The sequence below is a fragment of the Cervus elaphus genome, chromosome 14 (assembly GCF_910594005.1).
Source record: "Cervus elaphus chromosome 14, mCerEla1.1, whole genome shotgun sequence".
Lineage (NCBI taxonomy): Eukaryota > Metazoa > Chordata > Mammalia > Artiodactyla > Cervidae > Cervus > Cervus elaphus.
Genome location: NC_057828.1, coordinates 68,537,088 through 68,549,976, shown reverse-complemented (window position 1 = coordinate 68,549,976; position 12,889 = coordinate 68,537,088). Strand labels below are relative to the sequence as shown.

Genomic DNA, 12,889 nt, shown 5'->3' with positions numbered 1-12,889 from the left:
CCCTTTGGAAACCATAAATTTGTTTTTAACGTCCACGAGTCTGTTTCTGCGTTGTAAAATAAGTTAATTTGCATCATTTTTTAGATTCCACATGTAAGTGATATCATATGATATTTGTCTTTCTCTTTTACTTCACTTAGTACGGTAATCTCTGGGTTCATTCATGTTGCTGCAAATAGCCTTATTTCATTCTTTTTTTTTTTTTGATGTGTATATATACACATTCCATTGTGTATATATACCATGCTTTCTTTATTTTTCTGTCGATGGACCTTGAGATTGTTTGCATGTCTTGACTATCATAAATAGTGCTGCTACGAACATTGGAGTGCATGTATCTTTTTAAATTATGGTTTTCTTTGCATACATAACCAGAAATGAATCATATGGTAGTTCTGTTTTTAGTTTTTTAAGGGATTTCCATAATGGGTGTACCAATTTACATTCCCACCAGCAGCATTAGGAGGGTTCCTTTTTCTCCACACCCTCTCTAGCATTTATTATGTATAGACTTTTTAATAATGGCCATTCTGAGTGATGTGAGGTGATACCTCATTGTGGTTTTGACTTGCATTTCTCTAAGAATGAGTGATGTAGAGCATCTTTTCATGTGTTTTTTGGCCATCTGTATGACTTCTTTGGAGAAAAGTCTATTTAGATATTCTGCCCATTTCTTGACTGGATTGTTTATTTTTGTGATAGTGAGCTGCATGAGCTGTTTGTATATTTTAAAGATTAATTCCTTGTTGGTTACATCATTCACAAATATTTTCTCCCATTTTGTGGGTTGTCTTTTTGTTTATGGTTTCCTTTGCTATGCAAAAGCTTTTGACTTTTTTTTTTAAAATAAGCAACCTTTACTATGAGTTTGTTCTTTTTTTCTTTATTTTTAATTGAAGGATAATTGCTTTACAGTATTGTTTTGATTTCTAGCTTTTAACTTTAATTAGATCCTACTTGTTCATTATTGTTTTTATTTCCACTAGTCTAGGAGGTGGATCCAAAAAGATACTGTTGTGATTTGTGTCAAAGTATGTTCTGCCTATGTTTTTCTCATAGGAGTTTCAGGGCATCTGGTCTTCCATTGAAGTCTTTAACCCAATTTGAGTTGTTGTGTAAGGTGTTAGAGGATGTTCTAATTTTATTTTTTACATGTAGTTTTCAAGTTTTCCCAACACCACTTAGTGAAGAGACTGTCTTTATTGTATAGTCTTGCATTCTTTGTTGTAGATTAATTGACCACAGGTGCATGGTTTACTTCTGAGCTTTCTATCCTCTTCCATTGGTCTATATTTCTGTTTTCTTGTGTCAATACCATACTGTCTTGATTATTGTTATTCTGGAGAAGGAAATGGCAACCCACTCCAGTATTCTGGCCAGGAGAATCCCATGGACAGAGGAGCTACAGTCCATGGGGGTCACAAAGAGTCAGACAAGAGTGAACATGCAGCACGTAGTATAATCTGAAGTAGGGAGCCTCATTTCTCCAGCTCCATTTTCCTTTCTCAGGATTGCTTTGGCTATTCAGCGTCTTTTGTGTTTCTATGCAGACTTAAAACGTTTTTGCTTTAGTTCTGTGAAAAGCGCCATTGTTAATTTCATAGGGATTGCATTGAATTTGTCTTGGGTAGTATAGTCATCTTGACAATATTGAATCTTCCAATCCAATAACATGGTATATCTTTCCATCTCTTTGTGTCATCTTCGATTCCTTTCATCAGTATCTTATAGTTTTCAGAGTACAGGTCCTTTGTCTTCTTAGGTATGTTTATTCTTAGGTACTTTATTCTTTTTGTTGTGATGGCACATGAGCTTGTTTCCTTAATTTTTCTTTCTGATCTTTCACTGCTAGTGTATAGATATGCAAGAGATTTCTGTGTATTAATTTTGTATCCTACAACTTTAAATTAATGGATGAATTCTAGTAGTTTTCTGGTAGCATCTTTACTTTCCATTTACAGTTATTACAGAATAGTGGCTATATTCCACATGTTATACAATACATCCGTAAGCTTATCTTACATGCAGTAGTTTGTACCTGTCATTCCCACCCTTCTATATTCCATCTCCCACTCCCCACTTGTAACTGTGTTTGTCCTCTATGAGCCTGCTTCTTGTTTGTTTTATTCACTCATCTGTTGTATTTTTTAGATTCCATATATAAATGATATCATTTGGTATTTCTCTTTCTCTGTATAACTTATTTCACTTAGCGTAATGCCTTCCAAGTCCATCCATGTTGTTGCAAATGGCAAAATTTAGTTCTTTTTTATGGCTGAGTGGTATCCTCTTGCATGCATGTAGATATATATATGTTTACATATGTATGCTTATATGTAGATATATACATATATGTATATGTAGGTAAAACTTCTTTATCCATTCATCTGTTAATTGACACTTAAGTTGTTGTTAGTTCACCTCTTTGAGCTTCCATTTCTTTACAAATAAATAAAGATAATGATATTTTTAAAAAAGAAAATAACTTTGCTATAAGAAAGCTATGAGAGAGATACATAACTTGGTGCTGGCATAGACCAGACACTTAATAAATATGAGCTTCATTTCCTCTATCACAATCACACAGCGTGAGACCCCCATGGCCTATCCTGGCCTCACCGTGCCTCTTAGTGTGATGAGCATGTTCTGGGTCTTCACCAGCTTCCTGGTGCCCTGGTTCATCCCTAAGGATCCCAACCAAGGAGTTACCATCAGTATGTTGGTGACCTGTTCTGTTTGTTCCTCTTTTGGCTGATTGCAATTCTGGCCCACATCAGGCCTCTCTTTAGAACACACTTGAAAAATGAAACTGTCTGTTACCTCTAGTATCATTGACCTTGAGGAAGAAGGCTTGCTTGCCTGTGATCAGTCATTGAGGTCACAAAGAGAGCTCCTCTAGATGCAAAATCACTTCCATACCCAGACCACCTTCCTTGATTCGCTCCCTTTGGCCATCAGCTGCCTTAAATGTTCACACCACATTTGAACATCTTATTCTACAGTGCAGTAATTTTTTCCTATCACCATTTTTACACTTTGATGAGTGATGTGCCCACTTAATCTAAACTGTGCTGCCTCAATGAAATGATTAGGTACTCTTCTGAGATCAAAAGTGCTGTTCTTCTGAGAGATAATGTTACTCTCTCCTTGGAACCAGTGATTTTGAAGATGGCTCCTACCTGCTCACAACATGAGAATCAGTGAAGTGTTTAAAAATGTTAACATGACAATAAGACTCCAGGGGGTCTGTCAGTAGGAAAACTTGTTCAGAGGGAAAATTTGTCCCACCAGAATTATACCAAAGTATATTATCAGGATGAATTTCTTATTTCTACTACCTTTTGGGATAATTTTTTTTTCTGCTTTCAAAAAAAAAAAAATCCACAAAGTGTGGTTTAAATAAATGTGAATATGACTTTGTCCCATTAAGCAGGTCATAAGAAGGTCTTGTTTGTACAGATCTTTCTCAACAAAGGTAAGTTAGGCCCTACTTAGATCTGTGCTATTTGTGAACGATTTTATATTTACCTCCCAAGGGGAAACTAAGCCACCCACCATTAAATGAATCCACAAGGACACCTAGAACATATATGCATTGATTCTTCTTGATATGGAATCTCCCACAGTATCATTTTTCTGGGCTCCTCTCTTAGATTTTCAAATGTTTTGGATTAGGTGCTCATTTATTTTCTGTCTTTATTATTCTGAGTCCCCACATTTCTAATGCCTTTTAGACATGCAGGCATGAGTTTTGATCAATGCTGTAGCATTATTCATGCAATATGATTTCTTTTTATTATAATTTCAGCTGGAAGACTGCTCTTTTTTTTTGTCATGCAAGCACAGACTTGCTACAAAGAAATTTTTGTTGCAATGTCTTGTAGACTAAATACAGTAACGCCTTGTATTTTCATGATCAGCATTCCGGTATTTAATAATCCCTTGATACCAAAATTCGTATGCTGTATAATAGTTTTATTTTTAAGAATTTATTTTCCCTGGTAATGATTTTCGATACGGAAAGAAAAATACTGCTTTTATTTAGTCTCAAACATACTCCATACTTATATTCTAAAAATAATTTAAACTCAGTACTTTGATCAGATTCCAAAGCAATCATAATTAGCCCATAAGGGTCAAATATCCAGAGTATCTCAATCTGGAGTATTCAAAAGACAATTATGCCATTAGCCTAAATAAGTCACGATAAGTCATGATAGGACAGGTTTCAATGTATCTGATGAGATTTAGCAGAGATTTTTCCTTTGGACTTCCCTGGTGGCTCAGACGGTAAAGCGTCTCTACAATGCGGGAGACCTGGGTTCGATCCCTGTGTCGGGAAGATTCCCTGCAGAAGGAAATGGCAACCCACTCCAGTACTCTTGCCTAGAAAATCCCATGGACGGAGGAGGCTGCTGCAGGCTGCTGTCCATGGGGTAGCAAAGAGTCGGACACGACTGAGTGACTTCACTTTCACTTTCCTTTGCTATTTTTAATCTCCCACTCATCTAAGTACAGTACTCAACAAGTAGGATATCTGGATCATTTATACGTGGAATCTAAAATATGGCACAAATGAGCCTATCTACAAAACCGAAAGGGAGTCATGGACATAAAGAACAGACTTGTGGTTGCCAAATGGAAGTGGGGGGAGAGAGAAGATTGCAAGTTTGGGGTTAGTAGATGGTAGATAGCCTGGTGGGCTGCTGTCCGTAGCGTCACACAGAGTCAGACATGACTGAAGCAACTTAGCATGCATGCATGAATTGCAGAAGGAAATGGCAACCCACTCCAGTGTTCTTGCCTGGAGAATCCCAGGGACAGAGGAGCTGCCATCTCTGGGGTTGCACAGATTCGGACATGACTGAAGCGACTTAGCAGCAGCAGCAGATGGTAAATGCAAACTGTTACACTTAGAATGGATAAACAAGGTCCTAACGTATAGCACAGGGAACTATATTCAATATCCTGTAATAAACCCATACTGGAAAAGAATCGGAAAAAGAATGTATATATATGTACAACTCAGTCACTTTGCCATAGAGCAGAGATTGGCATGACCTTTAAAATACTTCAATTTTAAAAAAGCATGATATCTAGTTACCTTAAATAGTCACACATTTGCAAGTAGAGACAGTATCTCTTGATCTGTCATGTGCTTTATTCTGAAAGCTGATGTTATAAATTGAATCTAATAAGAATTAAATAAACTCAGATTTTTAATTAAGCCTACTGGGAGAGTAGAAGACTGTAGCTAGCATTTATTCCATGCTAAAACTGCATTAACCCGTTGTGTGTGGATTAACTTTACCTTTATAAGAATTAAGCTGTTTTTGATTAAGAGTTAAGAGTTGCTATTTGATCCATCAAGTCCAAAGAGATTTTGGAATTGGTTGAATGGGAAAGACTGCATTGTAAGGATCAGAGACACATTCCACTGCTGTTAGAACCAGTCCTAAATGCAACCCTGTTGAGAAGCATCTCCTTGAAGAACTTCTGAAGCCTCCAGGATCATAAGCTTTGGTTGTTATTTCAGTAATGCCAAAGTAGGGGGTGGGTGGGAAGCTCTGTGGGCAGCCGCTGAGTATACAGAATCACGCTATGTATAATTGGAGGGTGTAGTCTCAGATTCCAGCTGCATAAAGTCATGAGCAGACTGAATCTCATGTCATCGATGGTTGTATTAAAAAAGCCTCAGTCTCTGACATGGGACTCCTGCTGCTTTCACCAAAATGACCCTTGCTTCCTGGGGATGATGACATAGAATGAATTCAAGTGGATATTGAGATTAAGGATGTTGGTTTTTCTCAGAATGTGTATGGATTTTTAACATTTTATTGAAGTATAAAAGAAAGAAGAAAAGAAAGTGAAGTCGCTCAGTCATGTCCAACTCTTTGCGACCCCATGGACTGTAGCCTACCAGGCTCCTCCATCCATGGGATTTTCCAGGCGAGACTACTGGAGTGAGTTGCCATTTCCTTCTCCAGGAGATCTTCCCAACCCAGGGGTTGAAGCTGGGTCTCCCGCATTGTAGGCAGACGCTTTACTCTCTGAGCCACAGGGTAGTCCTTAATGAAGTGTATAGTTGATTTCTAATGTGTCAATTTCTGCTGTATAGCAAGTGATTCAGTTATACATATATATATATATATATACATATATATATATATACACACACACACATTCTTTTTCAATATCCTTTTCCATTATGGCTTATCACAGGATATTTTTTTTAAGTATATTCTTTCTTTTTTTTATTTTTTAAAACATTTGTTTATTTTTAATTGGAGGATAATTGCTTAACAATGTTGTGTTGGTTTCTGCCATACAATAACATGAATCAGCCAAAGGTATACATATGTACCCTCCTCTCCCCACTCCACGACCCATCCAACCTCTAGGTTGTCACAGAGCACCAGGTTAAGTTCCCTGCATCATATAGCAAATTCTCATAATCTATCTTACATATGATAATGTATATGCTTCAATGTTATATCTCAATTCACCCACCCTCTCCTTTCCCCACTGTGCCCACAAGTCTGTTCTTTATGTCTGTGTCTCTATTGCTACCCTGCAAATAGGTTCATCAGTACTATTTTTCTAGATTCCATATGTATGCATTAATATGATATTTTTTCTCTTTTTGACTTACTTCATTCTACATAACAGACTCTAGGTTCACTTACCTCACTAGAACTGACTCAAATTCATTCTGTCTTATGGTTGAGTAATATTTCTTTGCATATATGTACCACATCTTCTCTGTCCATTCATCTGTTGATGGACATCTAGGTTGCTTCCGTGTCTTGACTATTGTAAATAGAACTTTAATGAACTTTGGGGTATGTACCAAATACCAAATGTCTTTTAGAATTGTGGTTTTCTTAGGGCATTTGCCCAGTAGTGGGATTGCTAGGTCATATGGTAGCTTTATTCCTAGTTTTTAAAGAAATATTCATACTGTCCTCCATAGAGGCTGTATCAATTTACATTTCTACCCACTGTGCGAGAGGGTTCCCTTTTCTCCACATTCTCTCTACAGATCGATTGTTTGTAGATTTTTTGATGAAGGCCATTCTGACCAGTATGAGGTGATACCTCATTGTAGTTTTGATTTGCATTTCTCTAATAATAAGTGATGTTGAACATTTTTTCATGTGTTAACTAGCCATTTGTGTGTCTTCTTTGGAAAATGTCTTCTGCCAATTTTTTGATTGAGTTATGTTTTTTCTGATATTTAGTTGCGTGAGCTACTTGTGTATTTTGGAGATTAATCCTTTGTCGGTTGATTCATTTGCAACGATGTCCAGCAGCACATCTTTATTTTTGATGCAGCACATCTAGACCTGCTCGTTGTTATATCTTCTCTTCTAAGATTCAATGTAGATATGGCCGCTGTGCTTGGAAACAAGAGAACTGGATGGATGGATGTCTGAGAATCACCATGCCTGGTAAAATGTTTAAGTTAAGGATTTCCTATGTGCAGATCTCTGAAGGCCTTGCACATGCAGTGATGACTGTACACCAGTGGATGTCACTCTCAGAACACACAAATGTGCTCTCAGGCCTCTGGTAAGGCAAGGCAGACACTCCACAGATGTTTGCTTCTTCCCTCAGGGTCGTGGGAAGTACTGCTGGTGTCCAGATGTCACCCATCATTATAGAGTCCTCCACACTGTATCTTCATCCAAGGCTAGAAAGAAAAATTGTGGAATGCTTTGCAAACATGCTTTTATCTATAGGAATGGTGTCCATTGATGGATGGAATTTGGAGAATGCCTCTGAGTGAGTTAATAGCATTTAAAAATGTGGTTTGGCTGTAATCATAGTTGCCTCTTGGAAGGAAAGTAGGAGATTCAGGCATAGACATGGGAAGAACATCCACTTTTCACTTCTGCATCTGTTGTTTGTAGTTTTGTTTGTAGTTTGTTAATAATGCTAATACATCATTCAAAAGTAAAGATTAAAGAATGATATATCTGGCAAAATCTTCATAGTATTCTCTTTTTTCTTTGAATATTTGTCCTATTACTTACTTGAGGACATTTCTGTTATGGAAAAAAAACGCTGATAATGTTCTCTGCAATGTTACAGATTTCTGTTCTTCAAACTGGTCTCCCATTCAGACATTAATTCATATTCACTTATTTACATTGTTATTATGCACTTAACTATGTGTTACTTGTTGGTCAGGTGCTGGGGTACACTGGCAAATAGAAAAACACAAGTTTTTAAAAGAACTCTGATAAGAATTAGAATTGAAGAAACACATTGACTGTAGTTATGCTTGTCTGGTTCATTTACAAATAATTAAAAGATGCTTGCTCCTTGGAAGGAAAGCTGGGACAAACCTAGACAATGTATTAAAAAGCAAAGACATCATTTTGCCAACAAAGGTCTATATAGTCAAAGCTATGGTTTTTCCAGTAGTTATGTATGGGTGTTAGAGTTGGAAGATAAAAAAGGCTGAATGCTAAAAAATTGGTACTTTTGAATTGTGGTGCTGGAGAAGATTCTTGAGAGTCCCTTGGACTGCAAGGAGATTCAACCAGTCCATCCTAAAGGAAATCCACCCTGAATATTCACTGGAAGGACTGATGCTGAAGCTGAAGCTCCAATAATTTGGTCACCTGATGGGAAGAAACAACTCATTGGAAAAGACCCTGATGCTGGGAAAGACTGAAGGCAAAAGGAGAAGAGGGCAGCAGAGTGTAAGATGGTTGGATGGCATCACTGACTCAGTGGATGTGAATTTGAGAAACTCTGGGAGATGGTGAAGGACAGGGAAGCCTGGCGTGCTGCAGTCCATGGAGTCAAAAAGTGTTAGACACAGCTTAGCAACTGAACAATAACAGCAACAAAGTGTACCATAAAATATATAGGTTATAATTTTATAAGAGTAAAAATGTATTGTGAAGTTGACAAGATAAAATGTTTTCCACATCTGGGAATGTAACTTGGTATAATTTGTTGTAAGAACAATTTGGACATTTTCTCAGAAATCTCAGAAGTCATCAGAATTTTTGACTCAGCAATTCTGCCTATAAAAATCATTCTTATGTGACAAAGATACACTTATGTGGAAGAAAAATCAGAAGCAGGAAAGAGGTATAGTAATCATGCATTAGCAGAACAAAGCCGACAGAATATAGCTGTTGACAAAGCCTAATACAAAGTTGGCTAAAAAAAATCCAAACATCCCTTCCCCTTTGGATAGCTTTGTTTCACTTTTGAACTATGTAAAGTCCCAGACAGGAGAATGACAAGATGTGAGTCCGTTTTACTTTGACTCTTGGGGGAGGGACTGAATAATGCCCTGTGTTACCAGCAGTGATATACACAATGCAATGCACCCCACCAGAGAGGCAAAGTTGTGTTTTAGGCAAAACAAAAACAAAAACTTGATACAAGTCCATTATGGTTAACATGGGTAAAGCGAACTTCTCCTGATCTATTTGGTTTCAGTTCTGTCTATTGATAAGATTGAACTTCAGGTAGAACATAGTCAGGGTGGCACAACCATCTAAAGACGGGTTGAGATTCATCTGGCTGCCTTCAATGAGTTCAAGTCTCTAGAACTAGAAGATTAAATCCTGGGTTACCAACACAACTGGCAAACGAAATAATCTAATTGGCTTCAGAGAGCTCTGTTCCACTGTGAAGAAGTAGAGAGGTGCTGGAAAGCTGAGCATAAGCAAAGATTGTTTTCACTTTTCAAAGAGTAAAGAAGACACTGACCATGTTAGGCTTTTGAAATGATGCTGAAGCTGCTTAATCCTACTTCACATCAGGGTAGAGTTGAATGACATCAGGTGCAGGTTTCTCCTCGTGTGCCCTGTTTAAGCCTCCCTTAAAGGGCTTTGTTAAAGGGCTGCTTTAACAAAGAACCAAAACCTGGGTGGCTCAAAGCAACAGAAATTCATTCTTTAATAGTTCTGGAGGCTTACAGTCCAAGATCCAAGTCTTGATAGGGCACACTCCCTCTAAAACCTGTAGGGAAAAACACTTTCTTGCCTCTTCCTGGCTATCAGTGAAAGCGATAATTGCTCAGTCGTGTCCAACTCTTTGCAACCCCGTGGACTATAGCCCGCCAGGCCCCTCTGTCCATGGGATTCTCCAGGCAAGAATACTGGAGTGGGTAGCCATTCCCTTCTCCAGGGGAATCTTCCCAACCCAGGAGTCAAACCCATGTCTCCTGCATTACAGGCAGATTCTTTATCATCTGAGCCACCAGGGAAGCTGATGGTAGTTGTCAATTCTTGAAGTTCTCTGCCTCTGTCATCATTTGGCATTTTCCCTGTGTGTCTGTCTCTGCACATGACACTTTCCTCTTCCTGTAAAAGCATCAGTCATATTAGAGTCCACCCTAATGACCACATTATAACTTGATTGCATCTGCAAAACCCCTCTTTCCAAGTAAGGTCCCTTTCACAGGTATGAGGAGTTAAGACTTCAACATTATCATTTTGAGGGACAAAATTCAATCATAACAGGTGCCCTATTCTTTCTTTATCATTTTGTTCCTTTGTTCTGTTCGCTATTCTATAGTCTGTGTATTCTCTTATCCACAATGCTACCACCTCCCAACTCTTTCCCATATTTATTTTCATTAGGATTATTTCCATTTTCCATACTCCAGTGACTATAGTAAATTTTGAGATTTGTAAGTGTAACCAAAAACGAGAAGGTTGGGAAATGCTCTATTGAGTGGTATCCAGCTTAGAGTAGGTCCCGAACAGCTTGACCTTACCCACAGTAGTCATCCTTTCTGCCCTCAGCTTCCCCATGTATAAAATGACTTCACAACTTGCAAGCTTGCAGAGTAACAGCATGTGTGAACCCACTGGGGCAGCCAACATTTCTGAAACAGAGGTCTTTGATTAGGGGCAGTGATTGGGACAGACTAAAACAAGCCCTACTGTTTGGCGTCCTGGGATTGACAGATAAACTGCCTCCCCGTTTGGAACATCCTCGTTTCTCATATCAACAATCTCTCTCTTGTTTTTGGCTCACACTTAAAGGTTTCTGGAAACCCAACATCTTAAGCCACCTCTAACAGAACAGAGGAACTGCAGAAGCCGCAGTTCCAGAGAGCCTACCAGACAAACAGTCAAGTTCAGCCTGTAGGTCGGGTAGCTGTTTCTGTTGCATATCAAAGGAGGCCTATTTTTCATCTCTCTACCATGATGCCAAAGAGGTAATAATAACGAAGTGTGAGGCTGTAAGGGACAGCCCTACATCAAATGCATGTCCTTTCATCCAAATGAGCCAGATGATAGTGATTTTGCTGTCAAGAGAGCAAGGACAGAAGGCCAGCCAGTGCAGCAACATTTGAGCTGGGTGTGTGTCAGTTAAGGACAGATGACTGTGCCTGTTCTAACTGGAGGCTAAGGAAGCTCAGCCTCCTTTGTTCAGAAACCAGATGTAGCCATTGGTATTCAAAAGCCAGTGCATAGAAATCAAGCTCCTGAGGGTTGAGAAAGATTAAGGTGTCTCCATCTTTCACCTTTTGTCTAATACCCTGAAGGCAGGAAGCTGAGTGGATGCATGGAAGCATCACTTCTTGTTCATTCTCATCTGGTTTGAATAAAAGCTAACTTTTGTGCTACCAGGGAATAAAGCTCTCTCTCTTTCTCTGTCTCTCTCTCTGTCTCTGTCTCTCTCTCTCTCTCTCTATATATATATATATATATACACACACACACATACAGTTTCTACTTTTTGGATAATCATTTTCCTAGACTACAATCAGATATTTTGAGTTGTAGTTTGTTTCAAAGTGCAATTAATAACCACAAAAAAGATGGAACACCACTTCGCTTGATAATGCTAATTTAGTATATTTTATCCTTGCTTTTAATCTTACTTGATAACAAGTACTGAAGAATTTTTCCTGCCTTTTGCAATGGCTTTCCAAATGCTGCTAAAGTGCTCTATTTCCTTCTATAATTTTCTACAGTTGTTGGTACCTTTGATCTCACACCAGGGATGAGAATTATCATGAAGACAAACACCCCATGTGTATGTATCAGTAGCAGCAAGGACACTGATTGCCTTTTAATGGCCAGACTCAGGCTTTTCCAGGAAAGCAGTGGTTGGCAACCTCAAGTTTTGGGGGGAACTCCATTTCTGAGACACAGTCCTGGTTTTCTGGTGCCAGTGATTCCACCTCTGGCCTCCTGGCCTTGTTAAGCATCTGGTAGATCTCATTTTAGAGATGAGATTAAAACTCATTCAACTTCACCACCTAGAATAAGGGCGTTCACTCATTTTGCTTTATGGAAAATAAATGAACTTCAGCCAAGTATGAAAAAATCCATTCCTAAATTTCCTCTCATATGCCTCAGTTTTGGACAAGGACCAACTTGCCAGGGTTGGTCTCATTGAGTCTAGCCCTCCTGGGTCTCTCAAAACAAATTTTGTTTCATGTTACTCTGCAAATAAAGTCAAAACTTCTTAAAAGGATTTATGAGACCCTTCATATCTTGGCATCTGCTTAATTCTCCAGCCTTTTAGCCACACTGAACTACTCACTCACCACTGAGCCTCTACAAAACCAATGATCTCTTTAGAGAATGGCCTTTATCCACTGACTCACCATAGTCTAGGAATAAATTACAGTCCTTACCTCAAGGGATTGTTAAAGTATTTATTGACAAATTTTGATAATATGTGTAACTTATGTAGAACCGTGTCTGGCTTCATATGGGTTAGCTAACATTGTTGTGATCCAGATTTTTGCCTAGCTATTACATTCCTCAGGGACCCCTTCATCCTGGTTCATTGACCCTGCAGGTACTCTCATAGTTCCCTGTGCTTATCCTTTCCATATGACCTACCAAACAGTATTATATTTTGGGAAAGATGCTGAGATGAGGTAGCACAGTCC

At 38.5% G+C, this 12,889-nt stretch overlaps 1 pseudogene; it reads left to right on the top strand.

Moving 5' to 3' along the window:
• Positions 1 to 2,599: 2,599 nt before the first annotated feature.
• Positions 2,600 to 2,835, top strand: LOC122708319 (annotated as a pseudogene).
• Positions 2,836 to 12,889: the final 10,054 nt, after the last annotated feature.